The sequence below is a fragment of the Branchiostoma lanceolatum genome, chromosome 5 (genome assembly GCF_035083965.1).
Source record: "Branchiostoma lanceolatum isolate klBraLanc5 chromosome 5, klBraLanc5.hap2, whole genome shotgun sequence".
Taxonomy (NCBI): Eukaryota; Metazoa; Chordata; class Leptocardii; order Amphioxiformes; family Branchiostomatidae; genus Branchiostoma; species Branchiostoma lanceolatum.
The window spans coordinates 12,334,618-12,351,258 of NC_089726.1; the positions used below are offsets into that span (position 1 = coordinate 12,334,618).

Below are 16,641 nucleotides of genomic sequence, written 5' to 3' on the forward strand. Positions count from 1 at the left end.
TGATCAAGGAACGTTATCAGCTTCTCCATTTTACATGGGCTGAAACCATATGAAATCTCCCTCAAAAGTATTTTTAAGTCAACCACGAGTTATGTCAGCATACTAAAAATAACATGAATATTCCCGTCGCTGTTCTAGTAGTATCTCGACACGATATCGCGATGTATTACTGAGATACATGTAGTTATGGAATATCACAGCATTATTTTATAATCACATGGAAGGGTTGGGAATAAAAGAATCGGTATGTATTGCATAGCCTCCGGGAGTTTTCAAATACTGAGGTTTTCCATGTTGTGATGTGAACGGGAGATATGCTGGCAAATGGATGCGGGATCGTTCGCAATGCTAGCGGCAACAAGTTTCCCAATCACGTTCATTTTATCCCTTCCATTCCCTCAATCCCAGAGACCAATCTTTGGCAACTGACGAGATTTTTTTGTTGATTTCAATTCAAAATTTGTTACAGTTTGCAACTCTGGTCGGTGGGTTGTTTGCTAACCAATGAGTCAACGAAGTTTATTGCTCCAAGAAAAAAGTGTATGTTTGTAGAAAAGTATGCCTAACATAGTAACAACCAACACGAGCTTCCCTGCTTCCGGATTCCCTTGCAGTAGAACTCAGACGGTCACAGACCACAGGGGCCTGCACGAGTAGGTGAGACGTAAGTAGCCGATGCTAAGTGCGTCTTCCAAAAATGAGACAAGAAGATATCGGGTGTACCTGCTTGGTGAATAGTACCTATAGCCCAGGCTGGCCCCCCACAAAAATTCATTTCATTTGCGTATTACGCACACGCGCGTACTCTCACCGAAGAAAAGTTTCACAAAGATTCACGTCAGTCTTGTCCTTGTCTAACCTACTTGATCGGAATATTTTGTGCGGTCTGCTTCTGCTAGTGCAAACTACATGTAGCTTCCGGACGCAAAATGGCTACCTAGATATTCTTTGACCCAATTGCCGTCATAACAGGACCATTTGCCTGCTTGTTTCTGACAGTATCACGAACAGAACGATGGCGCCAAGACTGACAATACTCATTCAGGTTGAGGGGAAGGCATGGCGTCGCATTGAGCCGTCGCCTAGCAACTCAGATAGCTTCCTTTTGACCCGTTCATGCCTGTCCCTTGTCCCCCCAGCGCATCTTCACCACCGTTACCAATCCACAGGCGCCACGACATGTGTGGGGAGACACATAAAACTGGACGCACTAAAGATCAAGTTTTGTTCCTTGTACGAGGGGAATTTGGAATAAAGTTGGGTCACCATTTGCCTCGCTTGGCAATAAGAATAAGGCATTGAATGTGTGGTAAGCTGGTGCCTGTATGTTCATTATTTTCCCACAATAGTATTCGTCTCAGTCAGGTGCTTTCCTCTTAATGAATCGATTGAAACTCTTTCTTTTTATATCTTTTTCATTTTTGCGTTCAGATATTTTTTTTTGCTGTGAAAAATTGTCCCATGGATTCGATCTAGAGCACTCACGCATACGTCCTCAGGGTATTTGACCCACTGACCTGTGCGATCGCATGGAGGCATCTAAAAGCATGCTAATCCTCATTTGAATCTGCATGAATTTTGCATTGGCAGTAGCAAAGCACATTGGCAGTAGACAAGACTAACTAACGCACAACCTTAGGACACGGATATAGATATACACTACTGTATTACTACGTCATACGTTACGGCTAACAATTTGCAGTGACTTATTTTTCCAAATGTTTGTGTTGTTGTGGTTTTTTTGGGGGGGGGGGTATATCTGTAATTTGACCGTTCCTTTGCCGCTACTTTTTTACAAAATCATCAGGGCGTTTGTTCAGGAAGAGAGATAAGAGATTATAAGCAAATGAGATCGGCAGGGAATTTAGTACAGCGGCATATCTCACGGCTTAGAGACTTTCTCTGCGTGGCCTCAGACTACCTGCTGGTGTCACGTGACTCATCACGCAGCGGAATCCGGCATCCTAGGGGAGCTTTTATTAGATATCGTACAAATTATGAACATCATCAGATAAGATTTAGTCATAATACGGTCGGAAGGTCGTGATCTTTTGTCAATCCGTGAGTAAAACCCGATTTAAGTGTTTCTAGGTCACCGAGATATTGAGATGGATACATCTCGTCCTGATGGTGTTTTTAGACATGATCAAGATCTCGTCTATATATAAACATATCTTGGAAGATTCATGACCTCCTCCTGCCATAGCAATTGTGAAAAAGATGAGATGGAAATGGCAGTTATTCAATGCACTCATGCTATCACCTCTGTACAGTATTGACAACAATAAAGACAATTTTACACTTTTTCAAAGGTTCAGTCACAGTATAGCTCAACGATAAATAGATAAAAAGTAGCTGTTCGTTCATATCATCCTACTGTAATTCTCTTCTTTATATTCAATGCTGCGTTGAAGAAAGTTTAAGGGGAATACTATCACGATTGGAATTGAACACTTGAAATGGTGTCTTATTCTGGGGCTGTGGACAGAGATTGGCTAAACTAGAGCGACATCTGGCGTACACAAAACAAAGTGCAGTTATCAATTTTATCAGACATACGCCAAACATAGCATATCTAACGTTATTGGTTTAGCTACGGAGTAGGATGTTGGTGTACATTGCCTGACAACTCAGACACGACCCAGTAAAGACAGATGTTGGATGTGTACTTGTTTGTAACGTATACGGAAGGGGTAATCCTCATCGAGCGAGTGACATTGCTTGTCTTGGTCCTCTTGGCATGTTGTCTAATGTGGTTCCGTGGTCATCGTCCCGTTTCTGGCAAATCATAGAGAATGCATTCTTCTTCTCACCTGTATACTGCCAACATGTGCGCCATCGAATCTTATCAATCACCCAAAACAGCGAACGGGCCACCGTATCCTTTTTGTACAGTGTGAAAGCGCCCTCTGCCAGGTACGAAACAACTGCAGAAACACGAAACCGGCGGAAAACAAGTCTCAGACAAAGCTTGTTACGCTGGCGTTACACTTTTTCGTCTGCTTAGGGCATTAGCTGATCCATAGCCGTATAGCTTGTTTGCCGTCAGGCGGCTGCGGTGCAGAGTCTTTAATCCTTACGTAAACTTACGTTCTTCTCCGACTCTATTCTCAGCGCTCTTCTTAACACCCTTTCTTTCTCTTAGAGATTTGCTATATCGACTTTTACATCTACGCGTTGGTTCCCAGACGATTGCAAGTAGTTTTTAGAGGATGAAGGCGTTAAATATAGTTAAGTGATAAACATTTAAGGTTTGTTATGTTTGCTAAAAGACTGCAGTTGGCCTTGTTTGAGCTGGGACTGGGTAATGTTTTTTCTAGACCCGGAAAACGGTTTTCTGTGTACCAGAACCCATTGTTTTACTTCAAGCGCTATAATAATTGCACAAATCAAGAGTGTCTGTTGTTACAAACATTTGTGCGTCTCGCAGTTGTGTGTTTTTCTACCAGCATGTTACCTGGTTTATGAGGGGACACTGTGTGAGGGAACAAGCGACCTTTTGTGTGTCAGAACAAGCGCTCTTTCCAAGCCACTCCGGGAGAACACTCTAATTCCTGCCCTTACTAAGCCCGCTCTTGTGCGGCACTCGACCCTGCCGGCGGTACTGGGCATTAGACCTGGAATATAACATTCTCTTTACAGGGTAGAAAATGAATTATTTTCTTTCTGAATTTAACACTTCCCATGCCCAGACGGTGTTTTTTGAACACACTGGTCTACAAGTTTTATCCAAAACCTCTACCTTGCCTGTTTATGATTTTACAACTTGCCATAAGATATTTCGATGAGTTTAATTTGTTCAGCCTCCCCCGCCCAGGTGTAACAGTGTCCTGCTCCTCGGTTATTGCGCCCGTGTGTTTGGTCCTGGAAACGACAAGACAAGAACACGGGAGGATTTGGACTTCTCTTCAACGAGTTCTTGGGGATCTCTCAGCCGACTGTTATCACTGATACAATGTATCTATGCCATGCCGTTTGGTAGGTGCTATTTCTATTGACGTTTGATGATTCATAATTGGATGTGGACCGTTAGGTACTGTGTCTTTTCCGTAATCTCGCATGACAATAGTAAGTCATTTTGCGTCCAGAAGCATATGGCGGGATACGCGACAGAAGCCGGTAGGTAGAGTCTTCACATGGGCAAATAGCTCTCTTTCCCGATCAACGTCTCCTAGTAAAAGCAAAGCTCATATTTGTCTGATAGCTTAGACCCTTATATCAAAACACCAGATTTGGCAAAAGTTCTACCCTAAATCAGAAACCTGGAATTCAGGTAACGTACATTGTTATATCTATGATACTGCCATACCTGTGTTTGCGTCTACGTAATGCAAACAACTCAGGCGTGAAAGTGGTTCCCGTGCATGCGCTTTGGCCCGGTACTGTGCACGTCCGTCAAGTTCACTGCTAAGCCAGTCTGTAGTGTGCTGAATGCCAGGTGCTGGGATATAGAACAAGGGCGCGCTTTCTGTAGAACCGTTTACTTTGCCAACTTTTCAATCCACTTGCCCTTTATAGAAAACTAGAGCTGAGCCAAAGAATGAAGGTTTCTTTACCCTTCAGGCTAACTTCACGTGTTCTACAGTTTACCCAGGATATGATCGGTCACCGACCCTATTTACTTCATGAAACAGCGATTAACTGAAGGCCACTCACTCGCTCTTGTACCCATCAGTAGTGTGTCACTCTGGCTTTCATATCGATGGGTTATATCCGCCCATCACCCTGTGTCTATAGCCTCACGACGGTGCTAGAGCGTAACAACGTTTTATAACTCACGTCACGATATGAGAAGACGACCGATACTTGAGAAACGTTGCCACGGTAACGATGTGCTGCGAACAATTGTGGAATCAGAGCGTGGACACAGTGATTGCCTCTCGTATCGGGTGTGGAGGAAAGAGAACGGTTCTTGAGAACGGCTCGCGGTGACAGCTGAGTGCTGAGTAAAGTGGTGGAAAGGAGGGAAGCTTGTGTCGAAAGGTTTGAAAAACTTCCTGTCTCTTATCATGGTGGCTCCGTGAAGTACCCACACCTTAAGGTTGGTGTTCAAGCAGATGGGGGGAGGTGGTTGTTTCAGTCATTTCCTCCGACCTCGACGGTACGTCACCACGTGTACGGAGATACATATAGTATGTCAGAGCCTAAAACGTTACTTACCAGCTTATCATTTTATCAAATATGAATATACAGCTATACTTAGTGGCTAGATTCGCACGTCATATTTAGGAAAAACTGGGACATGGGAAAAGACGCCCCACTGCGGACACCACAATGACCTCTCAGAGACATAGCTGCCCGGTCATTGCCCGGCCGGCCAGACCACTGATTCATACAGGAACAGCTACTCGGGACTTTCTCATGTGGTCAGAACAATGAATGGAACTTTTTTATGTCCGGAGGCGGTTTTCATGTTTTGTCTCGGCCCAGGTGGAGGTTATCGTTGTTTTTCTCCCCATGTGCGCGCGGCCATGCTTTCTAGGAACCCGTGTCATGTTTTCGTTACCAGTAGCCGTACATTGTGTATTTCTCAAAGGTTCAGTTTCATTTCTATCTGCTTTTATTCAGAACCCAAGGACATGTCCTTACAGAACCCAAGTGCCGAAATTTATCAATCGTTTACAAAAGAAATGTCTATTTGATTTCCCAATTTGCGTTGTTCAATACAGATCTAGATACAAATCTATTGGTGATGACTATACTTTTCATTTCCGTGTCTTTCTAATGTCTGTCTTTAAATTTCGTTTCCATTTACATCAAGCCCACTTTCGGTGCATCGCATTCTATTTTCCATTATTTTCACTCTCAGATTTTCAACTTGACCTTGCCTCACCTTTCCCCCGGAACGCAACAAACGTGCGCCACAAATGTCTTATGTTGGAAGGTTTGTCTGAAGAAATTCCTTGAGCTCCAGTAACCTGTTTTCCACTACATCTGCCATAAACATCTCTGTTTAGTCTTGGCTTGATTAGATTTTACAACTCTTGGAATGTCGCCAATGTAGGGTCTAAGTCGTAAACGAAGGCTAAATTGAGGAGTCTGAACTTCAGCCCCTCACAAATGTCTCATAAACCGTTGACAAGAATAACAAGTGTAAGTCATAAAAGTAATGCTAATTGGACTTGGCCGTGTTAACAAGGGTTTACATTCAAACACATGTACAATTATTTTATTGGCAGTAGGGCGAGCTTCAGTGACGTGCTTGCTTGTCTCTCGTCAAAAAAGTTATTCTGATCATAGATACGTCTTGTAAAGAATACCCTGTCCACACGCTGTTCGACTGATTGCAGAGTTTACAGATAGAACAAAATTGGCATTTGTACGTCCCTCAAGGTCAAGAACCTTATCCTTCAAGGTCAATGACACTTAAGACATCTTTCAACCCTTAAACTAAGTTAAATCCCGAAGGGAACGCCCCTGTACTGTAGGTTCGCAGCTGTAGATCCCGCCCGGGGTTTCCTGGAACTGGTCCGCACTACATGACTCACCGCGCAGACGCGAAGGACGGGCTCGCACACCCTATATAGACATCCCGGCATGCCCGTGGCCCCGGGCTAATAAACATGTTTACATCATCACTCTTCTTAGTAATTAAGTTAGATGGAATCTAAGTGAACTGCCTATTTGAAGATCTTTAACATAACAGCATAATGCTTTCAAGTTCACATCTTAACATACCGAAGTTTTGGATGACTACGCTCTGGTGCGACCTTGCTATACAGATTTTCCTGATCAGCATCTCTTGTCTTAATGACATATCAAATTAATGAGAAGATACCAAACTTTTAAGGATTTCCTGCAACACAGCAGGACAAAGAAGAGATAGCTATCTTTAGCCTTTCTGAGAAAGCTACAAGTTGCATTCTTATAACAATGTAGCACCCAGACGATTGGAGCTTAAACCAACAACCTCTGAGGTTAGCCCAGTAGGATCATGTAGGGACCCTCCCCAGTAATTAGTGCGGACCAGACGGCTCAAGTTTACTTACTCGGTCGTCTAAGTCTAAAGTCGGACATGTCAATCTCCTACAGGCCGCACTGTTCATGTGACACGTCATGTCAGCCTCGCTCTGCGCTCTGTAGGATGAGCGCTGCTGGTGATGTACAGACTTTGAAAACTTTTCTGATTCGTCGAAAGTTCAGAAACCTTCGTGTAGTCACTGACGTACGAAATCCTTGTGATAAAAATGCTTCTCGCTCTTCAGAACTTTTTTCCATTCCCATTCAAAAATAGTTGAACCTTTATAACCTCATGACACTTTTAGACACCAGTTTCACTTATCACACGGCCTATAGGCAGGAACTGCCAATCTCTTCTAAATGCGGTAATACATGTATGTCTAGACTGTCCCCAGTTCACACGAACTATCAGTACCCCTTTTCGCATCGCGATTTACTGTCCAGATAAGTGGTGGCCGTGGCTGGGCAGACATTACGATCTTCCTGAAGTGTTTGCAGCCTTTGCAAGGAGTTTGGAGAGCCTCCTTGTTTCGAACAATTGAAGAATCAATTTGTGGCAAAGATCAGTTCGCAAAAGTATCTTTGCCGGGGTTCGTTACTTGTGCATATTTACATTGTACTTAAGCGTACAAGCTTAGTTTCCGTCCTGTTGTAAACGCTAGAGTAGATAGAAATCACCAAGCCCGCGGCCGGGCATTTTTGCTAATTTTTACGAGTGTTCCGACAATTAATACGTCCTCGGCTCAGCGCGCGACAAATGGCGACATTCTAGTCGTGGGTGGGCACCTCCGCTTTTGGTCCTCTTGTCAAGTGAGCGTCAAAAAGACCCTCCGGGAAAAAATTCCACGTTTCCCACCGTTTCTCCTTCATCTGGTTTCTCCGCCCGGCTTGTCGGCGCGAGCTTTTCTCTCTGATGTTTTCTCGTTAGAACGTCATCGCGGGTTTCTTCACTCCGCCACCAGCGGAAAACGTGACGTCACAGACGACGTGGTTTAAGACCAAGCGGCAGGAGTTGTGCGGGTTAGTCATAGCGCGCACGCACTGCTGTCGGACGCACCTTACACGAGCGGAAAGTTTTCAAACGTGACTTGTGGTCAGACTTGGAGGGGTAGGGAGCGGATACCGGACGCAAAGACTACTAACTACATCAAATTAGGTGAGAAGCTTTAATACTGAACGACTTCTTTAAACCCCGTCAAATCTATCATAAAAGTTAATATTGAAACCGTCAACTTTGTATCTAAATTTGAGAAGACGTTTACGTCATTTTAAAGTCCTTTAAAAGTTCTTTCATGTAACATTCAAGTAACATCTACGTCGTTATGTATTTTCCGAGAATTCAAGTTATCTTGACTGGCAGGTTTAAACCTCCTTGTACTATTCTGTTCGTTTTGTGCGGGACATGCCTGATGACCTGAACGACTTCATACATACTGAACTACAGTAAAGTCTCCGCCTTTCTTGATCCCGACCCGACTGTGAACAAGGCGGTAGATCCCTGTGGTAGATCAAATGGACCTTTTAACTGTACTTTACCTACTAGCATGTACACATATTATGACATGTGTATAACCTTCACTAAGACGCGATCTTTTCGCTTTTTCGCCAAACACCAAAAGTTTCGCCCATTGCGTGCAGTTAAGTTCCTCTCTTCGTTGGCTATGAGGCAGTCTGTCGCTGACAGTAAAACATGAAATCAAGCAACTAGACACCGGATTTCCCTCACCCAGTCACTATTAGTGGTTATATTAGCATCAGTGATAGACTGTGTGCATTTTTACGATGATCCTGATTCTGTAGGTGGTCTTGAGCGCGTCCTGACAGCTTGTGGTTGTGACTTGTCTCACCTGAACGCGCACTGTGTTCACCTGCTGTCAACATCACTGCCCGGGGCGCGCTATCGTACCTCACTAGGGCTACCATAAACATATTGTCATATATCTTATTGGACAGCCATTGTCTTGGCAAGGTATCGTCTAAACGTTCCACCGTTTACATACCAGGGGGGGGTTGTTCTTCTTTTCTTGGATTCAAGGACAAGGACTACCTGTTGAGTTGTAGATGTGATACTTGATGTGCTGCGGCAATACATTTACATACGTATTTCTTGTCGTTTTCGTCGATCGGGGGAACTTCGCTTCTGTTGCTTTTGTTGTGTGAACAGATAACATCGCACTTCCTCTCGGAAAGCTGTTAGAACACCGATGTACCTGGGCTGGGAGAGATTCATATGTGTGATTGATAAGGTAAGACGTATGTTGTTTGCATCAGAATACTTTCTTCCCCTTTGCCTGCCCTTTGTGGAGGTAGGTACGTCCTTATAGGCTGCGTGCCAACACGACTCGGCCAGACCAAGGACACGAAGAAAAAAAAAGTTAATCTCATGAGAATATGGACAAAGGCGGAAACCTAAGTAGTTTAATGAGTTGTATTAATTCTGTTGGTGTCTTTTCATATTTCACCATGGAAAATGTTGATAGGGCTGTTACGACAATGTCACACGGCGTGAAGCTCACCTACTCACCGACTACCTGCTGTGTAGTCGCTGCCGACACGTGAGGTGGAACTGGGCAAAGATGAAAGGAAGAAAAAAGACCCTGCACCGTTTACCCCCTGTGGATTTAGCTTAGTCTCTAACATTGTTTGGCAGTCTCAGATGTCCCGATCTGCTAATGACGGGGGAGGAGCCAGCAGGCTTTCCCATAGGTCCTACCGGGGAGGCATGTCCGGCTCTCCCGCCAACACGGGCACCAAGCTGCCATCTTGAAAGGGTGCACAGCCCCAAGGGATTATGGGATCAGGCTTGTTTTTCAGGAAATGAAACGGACACCTAATCCCACGATCCCTTTCGAGAGCCTCCAGATTACACAAACCGAGTTTTCGGCCAATGAATGTTCATTGTGTATGCAAATGTACACCACGCTAGAAGAAGGGAAACGCATTGCCACACAATCAATTAACAAATCCATCGATAACTGATCATTCATGAACTGTTAAACCTTTCTTTCTGAAGGCCACAACTAGACTTTCCACGTATCTGTCAGCAGCTAGTTAGTAACTGAGCGAATGGTCCCCAGGTCGTCTTTATCCGGACCTAGTTGAAAGTGTTCTTTCAACTGCCGTGAGTCACCGGCCACCCGGGGCCCTGCGGTCGGGCCTGGCCGGGCTGGACAGGAGTCTTCACATCGTCACTTCTGAACGCGTCTGGTTATCAACTTACACGACTCACACGACTACTGTATTACTAAAAGGGTTAGAAGAAACATGGGAATGGTTTCCCTTTCAAGGAGCTTCAAAATTGTCTGGTAATCTATTTACGACTCACACGACTACTGTCTTACTAAAAGCAGGCAGGTTATACTAGCCTATAACCTCATTGCTTAAAGGAACTAAAAGGAAAACGAGAATGGAAGAAGGAGCTTAGCGCATTTCTGACTGTTTTCCCTTTCAACAGCTCAACAACTCAAGGAGTTTCAAAAACTCGCAAAGCTTCTGTAGGGGGTAGGGAAAGCTTGTTTTTTCTCACCGCCAAGTCTGGCGAGAAAGGATGCTTAGTCATAAAAACAGTCATTCCGTTGTTATTGCTAACTTAAGACATTGCTTGACTCAACCATGCTGTGTGGCTGTCTAAGCAGCGTGTAGTTTGGACGTACCTTCCGTTCACTACTGTATGGATGTTCCAAAGTATACAGCGTGTATCCTGTTTGTCTTCCCATGCTGATAATGATATTTTCTGAAACGCTCTCTAGCGGAATCCGTCCGTTGATGCAGGGAAAAGAAATTACAACTGATCTTTACATCGTGTTGCAACATGATTCGGCAGTTTAGTATTTCCACATAGTAATCAATGAGGAACTTCGGAAGACTAAATTGATGACTGGATATCAAACTGCAGAACCTATCAGACCGATCCGGATGTGCCTGGCCCTACCTACCTCCCCCCATGGGTGTAATGGTTAATCCCAAAGCTTTTGACGGGTTGCGAGCAGGCGTCCTCCCCTTCTTCATACTTCTGACGTGTGTCTTTGACCAAGGAGCTGTCATCAAGACCTTTCTTCGAACAGGTAAAATCGCCAAGTTCGCCCTATTTACAAGTGGTAAGTTCAGTCATCTTTCGTGCTATAATTTTGTTAAATCGTGTAGATCTTTGTCTTTTGGTAAGGGGAACTTGTGTCTTAGAAATTGACCCAGACCCATGCCGCGTGGTCTGTGGTCTAAGCCCTGGGTCTACTCTGGCGTCGACCCAATTCATCAAACCTGTTCTTCTAATCGCTGTCAGCATCTCGCCCTACTTCTACAGTTCCACTACGCTATACACGTGTGGTCATGAGTCGCCTGGCTAACCCTTGATATCGATGAAAACGTGGCGTTTTTGTGCAGTGAGTTTTCAGGACGTCGTAGCTCAGGTTTTCTCCTGGGTCGTGCTTGGGTTGGTGTCACATGGCCCGACCTTCTGGGTAGATGATTGCTGTGTGGACCACTGCAACAAAAGGCACAAAACAGCTGTTCTTTCAAACATATAGGTGACATAAAAGAAAACAAGCGTCCATCTACCTATGGTAGGCCGGCGAAGGGATTGGTCACAATAGGAACTGGCCGCGAGATAATTAGATGCATCGATGTTGTTTCTTTTCATTCTGTCTTCTTTCCCTGTGTATGAAATATACTACATGTTACTTACTTTATCTTACTAATGGGCAGGAAGACCTTGATTAAATCTGTTCGTGGCTACAAATCGTTGTTATATCGGTCGAAGAAATACGATGGCGTCGCCAGACAGTTATTTTGGAAGACGAAATATAGCCCTAACAAACGCGCCTTGGATCGTTATCTGTTTCCGCATCTTCACCGCGCCCGGCACTCCAGGCTACAAATTAGGCACTCTGTTCGAGATACCCCGGCACTTAGCCACAGATGACAAACATCGTGTTTCCCTATTTCACGTCAATCTGTGAAAAAAAGTAACGTTCTTTTCCCACTTGGGAAACAAATTCCTCGGCGGCACGAAAATCGCACAGGGTCCCCGGTTCCCATGAATATCTGGCTAGGCTCGTAAAGGTCGGGGTTGTTTGACACGAAACTGATGTAAGTTTGTGGAAGGATGTGATTCGTGACTCACCTGTCAATGTTCCGTGAGAAGTGTAAGATGTCTGAGGGAAACCTAAATGTTTGTTTGGGTAATGATAACAGTGTTTTATTACAAAACAGCCACAATTTATGATGTTTTGACAGCGGAAATATTTCCTTGATGACGGACTTCTATCAATGGGCTAATTTCTTACTAAAAAAAATACAAGAACACAAGCTACCCCCAAACTTTTATGATCTGCGACAAAAAGCGGAGTACAAAGTAGATTTAAATGAAGAGTATGATAACGTAGCGCTCATTTTGCATGGTTTTTGCCCTGATTTTCGTTGACGCTAAAAAAAAAGATCTGTCGATGCCAAAATGAGATATTAATGAGGTTGTTGTTTTGATTATCTGTGTGATCTGCTGTCCTAAGAGGGGCGGAGCGGCTGCCAGTGTAAGTAATCACCCGTAACCCATCTTTTGGACACGCTTCTTGTCATGGAAATTGGCATAATTGGTCGCTAAGCCTCCCTAAACAAATGGGGAGGGGAAATCCATGCATCAACTCCGACTAACAAGGTAACGATACAATAAGTATGTGAAACCGCACAGAAGGACCGATGTTAGATGAATTCTGTATTTCCGGCGCAAGTAGCCTATATTGTCAACCATGTCGTCCTCATTTGTGGATACTAGTAGTATTGGAACAACATATGCGCAAGCTTTTCCGATTGGTCTTGGTCTAGGGTACATGTAGTACAGTTTTTCCTCTGACTGCTAGGGGACGCAAATTCACACTCTGATTCTGAAAATGTTTCCATTTTTCAAACCAGTCTGTGGCTTTGAGACTAACCTTTTTCTTTCCCTAATATGATTTTCTAACGCCATGTTCCCAAGTATTGGTTAATCATGGTGTGGTGCAACACACATACATGTATTAAAGCAAAGCGATGGGGGGGGGGGCTGATTCTGGTTTTAATGAGCCGGGTTCTTATGCTGGGGAGATCGAACTACTATTTGCCGCTCTAGAGCCTCTAATGTAGCTCTATGGTGGCATATACGGTCCCCGAAATTAAACGGCTGCGAATGAGGCTACTTAGACCGTAGTTTTCATTTGAAGCAGGCGTTAACGACAAAGCAAAACATAGCCCGGCTTCGCTACGTCGTGAAGTGTCTAATTTATTCTTGGTGTGAGGCGGCAGGGCCTACTGCGCTGCGAGCTCGAGATTGCATCTCGACGCCTGGTCACAATATTTGAAGATGGATTAAATCTTGTGTACTCCGACTGTCTCACTCTACTAACACTCCACTTAACTCGATTGCGTAACTAGACAAACCTGGAGCCTCTCTCACACACAATGGCCGGGCGGGACGATATCAGATTTAAACAAGACATTATTCTTACAGCAGTTTCTCGTGTAATAAATATGCGCTGTTATCTGAGTATCACGTCAATCATCAGTCCCCGCCCTCCCCAATACCGAGTGTCACTTCTGTCATCGCCTGACGTCATACTGAATAAACTTTTAATAAAGGTCGTCCTTGGCTTTAGAGGGGTTGTTGTAGTGCATGACTAGTGTATGGCGAATCCATGTGTGTTTAAGGGGGAGGGGGCTATGACAGTTTTCTTCCCACGGCAGTACACTGTGTAAGGAAAATGATAGACGAAAATCTGTTGATAACGGCATTGCCATTTGTAATGAATACATACAATTCATTCTTCAAAAATGCTGGTGGCATACCAAACTTCAGCGAGCAATGTCATTTTCAACGCCCATTCCATTTCTAGGCTGAATCGATGCTAGCTAAAGCTTTGCCCATAAAATGAACGAGGGCTGGAAAACGAAACGTTTATGGTCCCGTTATTTAAGTTCCTGTCATCTGAAATAATATATTGACAACTGCACGTTAATTATCTGCCAGCCCTTCCAATAAGGCACAGCAAGCGGGCCGGGGCCATAAACTGAGCAGTTGGTCGAACACCTTGCTATAGTTTCTTGTTCAAAGTTATGTCAATCACTGTCGGTGTCACATGTATGTCTATACCACATGTATGTTTCCACGTACTCAAAATTAGCCTTCAGGTAGAAACGTGCAAGCTAACGTTCGATAAACTTTGCTATGGTAGATGGCAGCAAGGACGAAGTCCTTTATAGCAGAGATTTCTAGTGATATGACACCCACGTACAACTGACACGACAAAAAGACAGAATGTGACTGATTCCATTAGACGCTTGGTGTTAAATTTGAGCTCTGCAAGGTTGATACCAATTTTCCTGGCCTCATTTTGGTCTTCTGCCTGACGTTTTGTTTCTGTATGAAAGTTCAATGTAGTACTACTGTCGGTCAAAGGTGAGGGAGGTTTTCCCGGTTTGATAGGATCTGTGGCGTGTATGTCTACAGTTCGGGGTTCCCCTTCTACGCTGCCAGATCTGGAAATAACCTGGTGAATGAACCGCCGTGAACTTCACTTGACCTGCTTTGATGTCCATCAACACCTTGGGCACGAGTGGCCGCGAGGGTGTAAACATTGCGGGAACGAGAACCATAACAATTAAGGCCTGCGTCATGACTCAACAAACCGTGGAAAGTGCTGGTGGTCGGGGGAGCAAAGTTCGAAATAAGATTGGAAGAATGAGACTTAATCATAAAAAAAACGCTTTAGACCGTGAGACCAAAAGTAAGTAGACATGGAAAAATCCGATTATGACTAGTAAGAAGAACAATCTGACAAAACTTTTTTTCAAAGCTCATTTATATATCCAATAGTGAACCAACCCCTACGATTCCCATTGGGTTCACCCGTTACTGCATTAGCTGCCAATGATAGATATACAGGCTAAGGAGTATATAGATGAACTTAAGGTGGTCGCAGTGCGGCTCATTTCGGAAGTAATCGGTCATGTCCGTCAACTTTGTTTTCGAGGTTTCCCCGTCGGTGAGAAGAGCCCTCGACTCGCGGCTAGCTGCTCATTCTAGTCATCTAGACCGCAGCTGGCAGTCGGCTTTCAGCGGAGGAAGTCGGACCATTTCTCATGCATGTGTTGCGTTAGCAAGTTCGCATTCATTCGCAGACAGGTAACAGAATGAACAGCGGCGGGGATAGTCGCCACACACGGAGTGGCCCTCTCGGGGCCTACATGCCACAAGGCACGCGTTTCACCTGTTCGGCAGTTTTATAGAGTGCATCACCTTGCCTTCAGAAACCTCTGGGCCACTCTGGGACCTTTTGTTCCTATAGAGACAAAAGACTATCCCGGTGTTCCCGATAAGCGATCTACAGAGTAATGAGGAGGTAATGGGTCCGGGGAGGGGTTCGGGGTCTGTTTGTAACTCGGTCCTGATTGTGTAGTTAATACAAGTGCGGTGTCGGCATTGTGCAGAAGTGTGGCAGCTCCACAATAACGGGAGGGCTCACTAACGTGTTTGTTTATACTAAAGGGCAGGTATAGTACACCCGGAGTCGTAGGTGGGGCTAAATGGTCGGCTTGTGTAGTGGTGATACCGTTCACTGAAAAACATCAATCGACCTCACCTTCACCGCTTGTGGTGACTCATGGCCTGTCCATCCCCCTAAATAAACGACGACAGTACTGTGTACCGAACCGAATACTACAGTTATCCAGCGACAGCATGAAGATCTAATCGACATTCAAAAAGGGTGGTGCCAAATTGTTTAGCAGTGTCACCAGATCTCCTCCGCATTGACACATCATTCATAGCAAAATTTACATGAACCTACGCCACGCGCCGGTGTATAGGTGAAGCGGAGGTCACGTACATGTTATCTGACAGTTCATCTGTGTGTGCCTGCGCGTTATAGTTGAATAAATTGAGCCACACCTGGCTGTTAACCGTGCCGTCTTTCATCCGTCGCTATGATCCCGTTTTATCCGCATGGACTACCGGCAGCACACAACCAAACACTGCGCCGTTTTATAGACACACATTAAGGGCACAACACGCCTGACAGGCGTCTTTTGATCACAGACGGCGTCTTTTGTCTCCAGACGTCTTTTCCACAGCCGAGAAGGATGATAAATGTCAGTAATTTTCTATCTATAGCGCCGTTTTTGTTGATCTTGGTCTGCCTCTCAGCTGTATCCATCCACATATGCGTGGATTTAGGAATATTGGGTTGAAGTTTTTGTGGACTTTAGAGGGGATTGTCCTAGGTATTATGCATAACTCTAGCCCGGAAGAAAGCGACTGTTTTTGATTTCCAAAAAGCTTACGTTTGCATAATTGGCACAGGTGGGAGAGGAATGGGAGGGGTCGTATCTGTTTTGTCACTGGGGAAGGGCTTGGGTTAAAAACTTTCTTTGATCTTTCTATAGTAGAGTAAAAGATAGGACAGGCGGGCCTGCATGGACACAGACTCACCATACAAGTTCCTGTCCCGTCCTGTTCCTGTCCCGTCCTGTTCCCCTTTGTGTAACTCGGATTTTGGATACAGAGAGACAAAAGTTCATTTTGGGTTTCGATCTTTACACGTCTCGTTCCGCTGCGCTTTACATTCCCCATATTGTAGGTCAGAAATTCATCTGTGCACGGTGCGGCATTGTGGCGCGAGCTGACAGGTAGACAATGTTACATAGCTGTATGTTTAC

General features: G+C 44.7%; 1 protein-coding gene across 4 annotated transcripts in view; it reads left to right on the plus strand.

Annotated features, from left to right (window-relative positions):
• LOC136435193 (protein Wnt-5b-like) overlaps positions 1–16,641 on the plus strand; it is an 80,231-nt gene that overhangs the window by 37,005 nt on the left and 26,585 nt on the right. The window contains exon 1 of one of the 4 annotated variants that reach the window (XM_066428462.1): positions 3,883–3,978. The exons of 1 other annotated variant lie outside the window; for it this stretch is intronic. The gene's annotated coding sequence lies outside the window, so the exon portion shown is untranslated. Of the gene's footprint in view, positions 1–3,882; positions 3,979–7,990; positions 8,117–10,931; positions 11,058–16,641 lie in introns of those variants that run through there. 2 more of the 4 variants (XM_066428459.1, XM_066428457.1) reach the window with 2 other exon arrangements.